The following is a 13560-nucleotide window of genomic DNA, read 5'->3' on the forward strand; positions in this document are numbered from 1 at the left end:
TACCAAGACCATGGTTATGTCATCATTGTAGAAATTCTCCATGAGTTCTAATTAACGAAGGAAGAATTGTGTTTAAGAAGAGGCCGTTAGAGTTGAAGCACCTCAATATATGTGGAAAAGAATTCAAGGGACGAAGGCAAGTTGGTTCGGAATTAGATTAAAATTTCGGCTAAGGCCAAGTGGCCTTACTTTCGGCATGATAATATTTGATGTTGACACGTGCTCCGTGGTTCTGTACGTGTCATATATATTGATATGTGTGAATTGTTTACGAATCGATATGATGTATATATGTTATGATATGTGAATTGTATGATAACACTTACGATACGATGTATGATTATGATAGATTGATAAAACAATATAATAAGGTTATGTATAGAAAACGTTTTGACTATGATAAATTGATAAGACGATACGAAAAGATTATGTATATAAAGTGTTATGGTTATGATAGATTGACAAAACGATACGATCGATAAGTTTATGTATAGAAAACACTATGGTTATGATAGTTTGATAAAACGATACGATAAGATTATGTATAGAGAACGTTGTGGCTATGATAGATTGATAAAATGATACGATAAAGTTATGTATAGAAAACGATATTATTATGATAGACTGGTGAGACGATATGGTTAGAATAAGTTTAAGAAACGATATGACTAGAATATGTATATAGAACGATATAATTACAAAATGTTTATGAAATGGTTAGAAGATAAATATTGCACTGTCCCCCTTTTGAATTTTGAATGTTGTATTCAATTATTAATAATTTAGAAAATATATGTACAAAATATCTGTACTATTATTAATATACTAGTCTCCGTTGTTTGACTAAAACAATGTGACCATTATTCAAACTAAAGAATTTGATTCGAAGCTATCTCGTAATAGAGGGAGCCTCCTTTAGTCTTTGTTGTAAAATTCGGTTATATCTATTTGAGTAACGTTCAACCACAACTATAAATATCAAACTCCTGAATATTCATGAGCAAAGTAGGTCAATTGGAACTATCTATCAGAGGTGTTAGAATGAGTTGTGGAGAAGTGTTTCCTTCGGATCTAATTCTAATCAAGGATGTCAATGACGAATAAGTGCAAAGTGTTGGAAAGTTTGTTGTAGAAATGGATGACAAGAATGGTGGCGAGTATTTCATTTACAAGTGTGTGGTGAATGGTCTGTCTGATCCCAATATAGGCGTTGAAACCACTTTTTATATCATTGTGATAGAAGCTACAAATGACGATGACGATGGTATTCATTTGTAATATATTGCAAAGTGGAGCATTATTAGTTTTTCACGAAAACACCCTTTCTCTTTTCCTTTGAAGATGTCCTCAGAGGTTTCAACAAGCATTAAACTGCTCTTTCAGTTTACACTAAGCCCCCTCTCTCTATATGGGAGCGTTATTGTCTCTTAATTATGAAAATAGCACAAACCACAATAAAATAATCACATAATTATCTTTATGTTTTTCCTCAAATTTAGTCAAACTTAACTCTTAATTACATATTAAACTATTACCAAGCTTCATTATCCTTAAAGTGAAGAGAATATTATAAGTAAAATACTAATTTATTATACAAATTTTCTAATTTTATTTTGGATTAGGCTTATTAAAAATTTTAATCTAATCCATTACCTTAAAAACACAAAATAATCTTCGTCATGACTTTCCAAAATAATATTTCTAAGAAACTTTGAACTTTTATTTCACCTCCAATAGTTCACTTACATATATTAATTTTCATTTAGCTATTAAATCTTTGATCACCGAGTCGTTCAAAGCATAGGAGTGAAACATTTATTATAAAAATACCTTGTTAGTTGTGGTAGATATGACACTGAGTAAAGAATGAATATTGATTCAATAGGGACAATCTCTTAATAAAAGTGATACTTAGTATAGGATAACTAAGAAAAACTTAATTGATCCCGATTTTCTCCCACGTAACCTATAGTATGTTTGGGATGATAGTTTTCAAACAAAAAAAACTAGAAACACATAAAGAAGATGATAGTAAGGAGAGTTCGGACTTCAGTTCGTCTATCATCCACGTCAGCCGACCTTATCCACTTTTTTTTTTTTCCTTTTTTTATAAACTAATAAAAGTAACTTTAAAATAAAATTTATATTTTGTTATTTTAAAATTTTTAATAATACTCTTAAAACTTGAAGAAAATATCATCATAGATGAAAACCGTTAATATTTTGTTTTAAAATGTATCCTTAAATTTTTGAGAGGGTAAAAATACGTAAAAAGTTTTATATTCTTAAACATTTCTTAAAAAAAAATTAAAAAAGTTATTAGATAAATATTAAGCAATAATACTTTTAATATTTATAAAAATAAATAAATAAATACGTACAATTAATCTAGGGATGAAATGGTCTATCTCATTTCATTCTCATAGATCATATTTTCTTAAATGGGGTACATTCGTTATAACTTTTAAATATTTTTCTCAAATTTTAAGGATATTAATGCTATTTTTCTAAATTCATAGATATTTTTTAAAATTGAGAAATATTTTTAAAATTTTTAAAATTTAAGGGTATTATGGACGAAAATCTAGACATGAATTGCCACGTTGGAATAAGACAATGGTAATATTGGTGAGAATTTATTTTTTTATTTTATTATTGTATGAACTGGATTTGGAAGAAAAACCATATGAACCCGGTTGAGTTAGGATTTGATTTGTTGGAAAGTGATTCGACCATGTCGAGGCCATCCAGCTTGCTCTGCTCAGAGCTGGCTTGTCATCGAACGAGGGTTCGGGTGGGCAACTAGCACAAGAGAGGATTCATATGTATCCGACCATTGTTGTTGTTCTTCCCCCACCTTTTTTATTCCCTCTGCTTTGGAAATTCAACAATAATTATCTCGTTATTTAGTTACCCTTCTAAGAAAATTCAACATTCTCATATGTTATATGATCAATGTCGTTGGATTTGATCAGGATTACATGCTAGATGCTCCTACTTCGAACAGGAACACAGGCTAGATGACCTAGTTTTGAACAGTTTTAGGTCCACTACATGTTATATTTTATTGTATGTGTACGATATCTATGAGATTCCACATGGATCGGAGAGGGGAATGAAGCATTCTTTATATGGGTATGGAAGCATCTCCCTAGGAGATGCGTTTTAACATAATGCTTGTAAATAATGTTTCATTTTCCTCTCCAACGGATGTGAGATCTCACGTTCTACCCTTAAGAAGGAAGTGGATTTACTGATATGAAAAGAGGGAGCGAGAGAGGAAGCAAACTGAGCCCCCATCTAGCCTATGGTCAAAACTCAAAACCCTGATGAACTAGCAAGTGATCTAAAACCAAAACACAAGTCATCTAGCTTGTAACCATAGTGGTACAATTAACCCATGAGTAATTGCCACCGTTTTATTTCACACATACCATATGTATTGAAGATATCCCATTAAAATTTTATAACAACAGTTTAGTGATGGCATCAAATCACTGAATCATAGACCACCGTCTAACAATTTCGAAACTTATCCAATAAGAAAAATCTTTACCCTAATCCAACTAGTCGTGATAGCCTACTCTATTCCAAATTCCTTTCTAGCTAGGAGATACTCGATCAACTCTAACAACTCAAATCCACCGCTAAAGATATTATCTTTTTTGGGCTTTCTCTTTTGGGTTTTTCCTCAAAGTTTTAAAATGTGTTTTCTATGAAGAGGTTTCCACGTACTTGTAAAGAATGATTCGTTTTCCCCTCTACCCGATGGAATCTCACAAAAACGATCTAAAAACTTAAAACAAGGTGAAACAAAAGCAATCTAACCTTGACATCGATGCAGTGGAAAGCATATCCTATGTAGGACGGACGGAGAAAGCTTATTTTTGGTTATAATTTTTTCTTGTCACTGTCTTCTAAGTTAAATGATTTATATGCTAATGGTTATAGTTGAGATTTAGTTCTTTGCAGGAAATGTGCAACCATACCAGTTCTTTCTGCCTCCAACTTGGCCCTTTTGTTACTGGAAATACGTTCGACCCTAAAGAGCTCGTTGAATCATCAGTTGAGAAACTCGGTGATCAGACGGTATAATCCTCCCCTGTCTTGTAGATTACATTTTTCTTATAATCTTTCTTTAAGCACGATAATGTTACATGAGATCCTACATCGGTCGTAGAGGAGAACGAGATATTCCTTATAAGGGTGTGGAATACTCTCCCTAGTAGACTTACTTTAAAACCGTGAGACTGACGACAATACGTAACGGGCCAAAGTAAACAATATCTGCTAGCGGTGAGCTTGGACTGTTACATGCTATAAAAATAACTTGGAGATATGAGATTTACTTACCCTCACGGCAGTAAATTATCATTTTAAGAAACTTATAATTTAGTCGTATATTCAATTTGGACAATTCTTTATAAAACTCATTATTATATCGAGAGATTGATAAGTACCGTTAGGAACCACGACTCTCCACAATAGTATAATATTGTCCACTTTGACCATAAACTAGTCAAGGTAACAGCTAAAGGAAGCACAATTGTGTTTATTTGTAGCTAGTGCCAATGATAAACAATGACAGACATCTCAGAAAGTTTTGAGAACCATGCTTGATTCTTTTCAGCTCTAGTTCTCCCTTCAAACAAATTGTAAATCAAATCGAGTTATATTCGATTACATTTCAAATTTTGAATAATTATAAATATAAAAACAAAAGTGGTAAACATTTTTGTAATTTCAAATTTTGTTTTGGTCATTCAATTCTAACCATATAATAAAATATAGTGTTTCAATCAAAACTTGCTTCAATTAAAAATATAATTCATAGTTTTTTTTTTTTTTAAAGAGAACCCGAAAATAAAAGCCTTAAACTTACATGGTTTCAAAGATGGGACGTGAGAATAACTTATTTTCATGCTTTCTTTATATCAGTCAAAAGTATGTGATACACTTCAGGAATTTTAAGGATTTTTTTTTCTCCTTTTTCCTTCTTTCTCCTTTTTCATGTTTAACTTTTTTTTTTATTTATAAAAAAAAAGTTAAATTTGTGAATGAAGAAATTATGAAGGAGAAATAAATGATGAAGAAATAACTTGTGTTTTGTCGTATTTTTGTCTTAGGTTTTTAAAAAAAATGGAATGAAATCTTGTCCATGTGATGTCATAATTGTGTGTCAATGTCCGTATTTTTGTCTTAGGTTTTTAAAAAAAATGGAATGAAATCTTTTCCATGTGATGTCATAATTGTGTGTCATGTCCGTATATCATGTTCTTGGAGCTCATACCTATTAGGTTTCTGTGAATATATATTTCAACCGAAAGAGAATGTGAGATCCCACGTTCCTGGGGAGGAAAACAAAACACTCTTTAACCTCTACCCACCTCTCTCCACTAACATTTCATCCCTTCCCCATTTCTCTCTCATCAACCAATCATGCCACAAGATAGCTTCCAGCCAAAAGGAAATAAAAAAACAGAAGAAAGTCAGGTCGGATAAAAACCCTTGTAGAAGCATATGCCTGAATTGTTGCAATTATTCAGTAGATTTACTTGAAGAGAGATAATTATATCTAAGATGGAAGTATATATTAAATTGATAAAAACGCCTCTATTATGTGAATGGACAATTATATCTTAGATGAAATTTAATAATAAATGATGAAGACAATTAAAATTTATAAAAAGGGAGGTAGAAAAAGAAAATTTGATAGAGGAAAATGGGGATGGGATAAACATTAAAACATAAAAAAAAGGAAGAAATATCAGGTAAGAAATATCAGGTACTATTGGAATCATATTCTTTCATTGGGATGATGGTTGCATTGTTTCAGTCAAACAACAGAGACTAGTGTATTACCAATAGTACAAACATTTTGTACGTATATTTTTCTTACATATTAATAGTTTTATATAAATAATAATTAAATTAGTGAGTAAAAATTTGGATCGAGCTCAGTTAATCTTAAATTCTATCTAAAAATATATAAGGTTTTATATTTTATTATTATTATTATTATTTTTTTTTTCATTAGCAAGAACAAAGCAGAGAGTCACATTTTAATTTTAATTTTCTTTGACTTTTCCAAAATTAAAAAAAAAAAAGATTATTCTCTGCATATCCAACACGTGTTGAAGAGGGACCTGAGAATAAGTTCTTCTAATGTTTTGTTTACACCCATTCAAAATAGTTTGAAAATTTGTCGGTCAAATATTAGGATTGGCTAACTACAACTTTAATTTTGTCATTTAATGGGTCGTGTAGACCAAAGGATGAGAATGAACAAATAAATGAAAGAAGAAATAAAATATATTTTTATCTTAGGTTTTTTTTTTAAAAATGTCATGAAATCTTGTTCCTGTGGTGTCTAAATTGTGTCTCATGTCCGTAAAATCATATTCTTGGAGCTCTTAATAAAAACACCATCGAACTTTCAAATTTAAAATAATACTTTAAAACATTGGAAAAAGTCTACAAAACACTCATAAACTTTCAAATTTTAAAATATTCAAATAAACTATTACTATTTATTTATTTTTATTTTTTTTTATGAAAAATACTCTTAAAATTTAAAAAGATTTAAAAACTACCCGATTGATTGATCATTAGTAGGAGGAAGTAGCTCGACTGGAAAGTTCAGGCAATATCGAACCTTGGACCTCCAACGAGGTGTTTCATTAATACCTTTAAATTTAAAAAAAATAATAATAATAATGTTAGAGTTAGTACCACGTTATCTAATAATGTAAGCTCCATAAAGCTTACCCTTGACACCATTATCTAATGAATAAGTAGTGTACCCTCACCTCCTACTTTCTAGATAGAGATTAGCCCATCCTTTCCAACTATGGCGAGTAGTAATGAAGTTCATCATAAAAATCCCAATAACTCATTGCAAACCTAATATGACTGCATCCATTATGTTCTACATTTTTAACAACACTCTAACTATAACCGTTTAAGTCCACCGTTCGTAAATATTGTCTTTTTTGGGTTTTCCTTTTCGGGCTTCCTCTCAAGGCTTTATAAAACGCGTTTGCTATGGAACTAGGGAAAGGTTTCCACACGTTTATAAATGGTGTTTTGTTCTCCTCTCCAACCAATGTGGGATATCACAATCCACCCCCTTTAGGCCCGGCGTCCTCGCTGGCACTCATTCCTTTCTCCAATTGAAACGCGTATGTTAGGAAAACGTTTCCACACCCTTATAAAGGGTGTTTTGTTCTCCTCTCCAACCAATGTGAGATATCACAGTCCATCCCTTTCAGGGCCCAGCGTTCTTGCTGGCACTCCGCTGACACTCATTCCTTTCTCCAAATCCACCCCCTTTGAGGCTCAACGTCCTTACTGGCACACCGCCTCGTGTCTACCCCCTTCGGGAAACAGCCTCCTCGCTGGCACATCGCCCCGGTGTTTGGCTCTGATACTAACAGCCCAAGCCCACCGCTAGCAGATATTGACCTCTTTGGGCTTTCCCTTTCGGGCTTCCCCTCAAGACTTTAAAACGCGTCTGCTAGGGAAAGATTTCTACACCCTTATAAAGGGTGCTTCATTTTCCTCTCAAACCAATGAGGGATATCACAAACACTCTCGAGATTAGAGCTTTGATGCCAATATTGAAAGAGGTCACAAAAGAAAGAAATTTAGGATTATCTAAGTTGAAAATAAAAAGTAGAAAATAAAGTAGAGTTTCAAAGGTATATAATCCCCACACTTCCCAAGACTTCCCATATCCTTTTTCCTAATCAGACGTAAAACAACTTATATCCTACCTTGTTCACTTCCTAGCATAAGTTAGGGAACTTGGAGATCTCCCAATCCCAATCGTGAGGGAAATGGCCTAAGAGTACCCTAAATGTGAATGGAGCATTTACAAGCCCTTTAAGATGTGGAGTTACTCTCATGCTTTCTTTATATCAATTAAAGAGTATTTGATACGTTCCCCATTTTCTTTCTCCTTCCTTTTTTTTCTCCTTTTTCAGGTTTTTTTTTTTTTTTTTTTTTTTTTTTTTTTTTTTTTTTTTTTTTTTTTTAATAAAAGTTAAATATGAGAATGAAGAAATTATGAAAGAGAAAGAAAAGAAAAAAAAAAAATAACTTGTGTTTTGTCGTATTTTTTTCTTAAGTTTTTTAAAAAATGGCATAAAATCCTGTCCCGTGTCATAATTGTGTCTCATATCTGTATATCATTTTCTTGGATTTCTTAATAAAAATATCATTGAACTGTGTCTCATGACTGGATATCATTTTCTTGGATCACTTAATAAAAATATCATTGAACTTTGCACTCTGCTTCAAAAATAATCTTAAACTTTGAAAAGTTTGAATAATACCATTAAACATTCTAAAAAGTCTAAAAAAGAACCCATAAAACTTTCAAATTTAAAAATATTTTTACCATTAATTTTGGATAGAAACTATTACTATTTTTGTTCGGATAAACCTCTTAAATTTTCAAAAGGATTTCAAAATGACCTTTTTATCTTTGAAAAGTGTTTCATTAATACCCTTAAATTTTTTGAAGAAAAAAAAAAACACTCAATAAATAATTAAGTATCACATTTCAAAAATACTATTGAACTTTCAAAAGTAATATTAAAACATGAGAGTGTACAATTCAAAAATACTATTGAACTTTCAGAAGTAACATTAAAACAAATGCTATTGAACTTTCATAAGTAACATTAAAACATGAGATAATCTTGGAGGTGTCAATAGATGAGATAACACTAAAATACAGTAGCCTCTAACATTGAAACGATATCTGGGTCTCGGCGATGGAAGCGATATCTAGGTCTTCGACATCATCGAGACCAATCTTCCTTACTACAAGGACCATGGTTATGGCAACATCGTAGAAATTATGCATGAGTTTTGATGAGTGAAAGGAGGATTGTGTTTAAGAAGAGACCGTCACAATTGAAGCACTTCAGTATATGTGGAAAAGAATTCAGAAATGAATTCAAGGGTGTTAGGAATCACGACTCTCCACAATAGTATGATATTGTCCACTTTGAGCATAAACTCTCATGACTTTGCTTTATGCTTCCCCAAAAGGCCTCAATGGAGATGTATTCCTTGCTTATAAACTCATGATCATTCCCTAAATTTGCCAATGTGGGACTCTCTCCCAACAATCCTCAACAAAGGGATGAAGGCAAGCTGGTTTGGAATTAGATAAATACTTTAGCTAAGACTAACCAACTAAGTGTTGATTGGTATGTGTGAATTATCATACTATCGGCGTGATTATATTTGATGTTGACACATGCCCCGTGGTTCTATAAATGTCATATATATATTGATTTTTGTTAATTGTATATGAATCGATATGATCAAGATATGATGCGTATATGTTATGATATGTGAATTATATGATAACACTTACGGTACGATAAGTTTGAGATAGGATACAAGAAGGATGTGATAAACGATGTAACTATAGGACTAAGATTTGTTCATAAAACATTATGGTTAGCTTATGTATCGAAATGAAATGATTATGATAGATTGATAAAACAATACGATAAGGTTATGTATAGAAAATGTTATGGTTATGATAGATTGATAAAACGATACGATAAGATTATGTATAGAAAATATTATGGTTATGATAGTTTGATAAAACGATACGGTAAGGTTATGTATAGAAAATGTTATGGTTATGATAGTTTGATAAAACGATACGATAAGTTTATGTATAGAAAACATTATGGTTATGATAGATTGATAAAAACTATACGATAAGGTTATGTATAGAAAACACTATGGTTATGATAGTTTAATGAAACGATACGATAAAGTTATGCATAGAAAACATTATGACTACAATAGATTGACAAAACAATACGATAGGGTTATGCATAGAAAACATTATGACTATATAATTGATTGACAAAACGATACGATAAGATTATGTACAGAAAACGATATTATTATAATAGACTAGTGAGATGATATAGTTAGAATAAGTTTAGGAAATGATATAACCAAGATATGTTATGAAACGATATCATTACGAAATGGTTAGAAGATGGAACAATGTATACATTTATATATTGTAATATAATAGAAGAATAATAAATGTTTACTGAATTTAAATATAGAAGATAATTTAATATTTGCAAATTAATTTTTTATACGATAAATAATAAATAGGAGAGAATATTAGAGAGAATATTACTGTGTCCCATCCTTTTAAATTTTGAATGCAAACAAATTTGTTCGAAAAGAGAGCATAAAAATATTTTGTACCATTTAGGTTTACAATTTTGTTCTTTTATTTAAATAACAACTTACTTTATATAACCCAATAATAAAAAAATAATAAAAATAAAATAAAATAAAATAAAATAAAAAACCTCATTTCCCAACCTCAATTTGTTTACGTTCAAATTTTGAAAAATGTGGATTTTTTTTTTTTTTGAAATAAAACAATATATTTAATTAAAAAAAATTAATTATTTTTTTGCATATCTAAATCCAAATTTTTTTACTTAAAAGATTACTAAAATCAATATGATATTTAAAGGAGAATAATCATTTTCATTGTTGTGAATATATATATATATATATAAAATATAGGTACATAATTGGAGATTACAAATTTAGACTAATTTTAATGGAGTTCACAAATTTAACCTTAATTATATTCGACTATTTATAAATAAAAAAATATTTGTACTATTATTAATACACTCGTCTCGGTTGTTTGATTAAAATAATGCGACCAGTATCCAAACTAAATAATTTGATTTGAAGCTATCTCCTAATGGTGGAGTCTCCATTTGTCTTTGTTGTAAAATTCGGTTAATATTTATTTGAGTAACATTCAACCACAACTATAGATATCTAACTCCTAAGTATTCATGAGCAAAGTTTGTCAATTGAAACTATCTATTAAATGTGTTAAAATGAGTTGTGGAGAAGTGTTTCCCTCAGATCTAATTCCAATCAAGGATGTCAATTACGAATGAGTGCAAAGTGTTGAAAAGTGTGTCGTGGAAATTAATAACAAGAATAGTGGTTAGTAGTTGGAAAAAAAAAAATTTTAAAAATAATAATTAATAAATATATAATAATAATAATAACAATAATTAAAAATAAATAAATAAAACAAAATCAGAGAAGAGAGAACCGTTACATCTACATGTGAGATCTCAACTATCTTTTCAAACAGTAGTTCGTGCAACAAAGAAAAAAATAAAAAATGTTTCAGCAAATTTACAGTAGATGGTGCAGATCTACCTCGAAAGAGATTTGTGGGTCGATTTGTTCAAATTTTTGGGATAATAATTTTCAAACGAAAAGAACTAGAAACACTAAAAGAAGATGAATGTACCATTGTCTTGTTTTCATTTAGGGAACTGGTTTTAAAATATATAACCAAATAAGTCTCATCCTACCCTAGATTCTGAGAGTATAGTTATATAACTTATCTTATGCTCCTCAACTAATCTGCCAATTGGTATCTATTTAATAGATTTTGATTTTGTTAGGTTACTTTCGACATTTTAACTCTCTTTGAATGATCTGACTAGGATCTTTTCAGAATGTAGGACAAAACTATTTGCATTTATTATGGATTCATTAGGAAAGGAAGCATTTTCAATCTTTGATGTATAAGACTATTGGGGAAAGAGAGTCCTGACATTGAAGACAGAAAAGGAATATTGCATTGTCAAAGCTAAGAGCGTTGTTCGTCAAGATGGATGGACATATTTTCTCAAGTACCAATACTACTATTTTAAATTACTGGTCATCAAGCCTCAGCGAGTTATTGTCATTCAACATGTCAGACCCAGCCACTGATGCAGCCATGCATCTTGACCATTTGCTAGCATTTATGAGAAAATTTCTCCATCTGTTTGATGTGTTGGTTCTTAATACAAGACATCGCTGGAACATAGCAAAATTCAGAGAAAATAGGTGGGTAATGTATAAAGATAAAATCTGTAGTGAACTCGGTAACTTAAAAGAAATTGGCACTACTAAAATTGTCCAATTGTTGGACTCGCAACTCTCTTCTCATCCTTGACTCAAGGTTTTTTTTTTTTTTAGGACCATGTCTCCTAGTCGTTGCTGCAATGGGGAATGGAATAATGGAGATAGTTGTGTCAATACCACACCGTTATCAAGAGGAAGCAAAGTAGAGCATAATAGATCAAGTGATCCAGTTCTTGAGAGTGTTGTAGAAGACACCCGAGTATGGAAGTTGGGAATGACGACTCATTCCCACCTGAGAGATGATGCTCACAGATCTCCTTGCATTATCAAAGGAACTTCGGATGGTAGTGATTTCTTGCATTGGTGTCTAACTGGCATCCCGAACATGTGGAACATGATTCTTCTTGCTCAAATATAGCTTGGTTTGTCCTAAAAGTTCACTTTTGGACATTCAGCTTTTCTCCCTTTGAGTAATCTAGGAAGGCATCTGTTGGATCGGTATGGCAACCCTAGAGGGGGGGGTGAATAGGGTTTTAACGATAAAAGTGTTTAAACGTGATTAATTTTTCTAATGATGAAACTTTTTACAAATAAGTAAAAGATGATAATTACTATAACAAAGTAATTCAAGTCAAAACAATAATCAAGTAGAACATGCAATAAATCACAATAATAATTTTGAAATTAAATAGAAAAGAGTCAGAGAAAATGACACCGTAGTTTTATAGTGGTTCGGTCAAACTCGACCTACTCCACTCCCCAAGCGCCTCTTGGGAATTTGAATAAAGAACTTTCTCGACTCTTTCCACGGATCTGAGCCAAACCGCTACACCGCTCTTTTTACGAGTTCAAGAGCAAACTCAATCCTTTCCACGGCGCAGGATCAAACCGATACAAGTATTTGAGTTTGATAATAACACACTACAACTCTCTCAAAGAGTAGATTTACAATTTGGGATACTCACAACTATTTCCTCACAATACAAAAATAATCCCTCTCAAGAATAAGATAAAAAGAAATAAACTTGTAAGCTTGGAGAGAGCAACAAACAATGAAGACTTTGAACAAATGAGGATTGGAGAATATATGTAAGTTTTTTTTTTTAAGTTGTTTTTAAAATGTGGAGAAGATGAGTTTATATAGAGGAGAAAAGTGGCAAAATGTAGGATTGAATATTGACCATTGGATTGTGTTAGGAATAATGGAAGGTGGAGATTAAAAGTAAATAAATAAGAAATTTTTCTAAATTCATTTATTTCAAAATTTTAATATAATAGTAATATAATATAATAATAATAAAAAGTTATGTGAGTAACGGTCAAATGAAATTCAAAATTTATTATAAATATAATAATATAATAATAATAAAAACTATGTGAGTAACCACCAAAATTTTAAAATATAATAATATAATAATATAATATTGTAATAATAAAAATCGATGTGAGTAACGGTTAGATTCAAATTTATATTTTGTAAAAATAACTTTATTTAAAAATATAGTAATAAGAAAAACTCCACCATTTGTTACTCTCCCAAAATCATAAATGTCATACTTTGATATATTTTGATTTGTCCATCATTTTGATTTTGCTGCCACATCATCACGT

The 13560-nt window shown here is 30.9% G+C and overlaps 1 pseudogene; it reads left to right on the plus strand.

The window, feature by feature from the left end:
• The first annotated feature begins 1134 nt into the window (after positions 1-1134).
• Positions 1135-13042, plus strand: LOC111784520 (protein trichome birefringence-like 14 pseudogene; annotated as a pseudogene).
• Positions 13043-13560: the final 518 nt, after the last annotated feature.

The sequence above is a fragment of the Cucurbita pepo genome, chromosome 20 (assembly GCF_057944985.1).
Source record: "Cucurbita pepo subsp. pepo isolate OVF chromosome 20, ASM5794498v1, whole genome shotgun sequence".
In the NCBI taxonomy this organism is placed as follows: domain Eukaryota; kingdom Viridiplantae; phylum Streptophyta; class Magnoliopsida; order Cucurbitales; family Cucurbitaceae; genus Cucurbita; species Cucurbita pepo.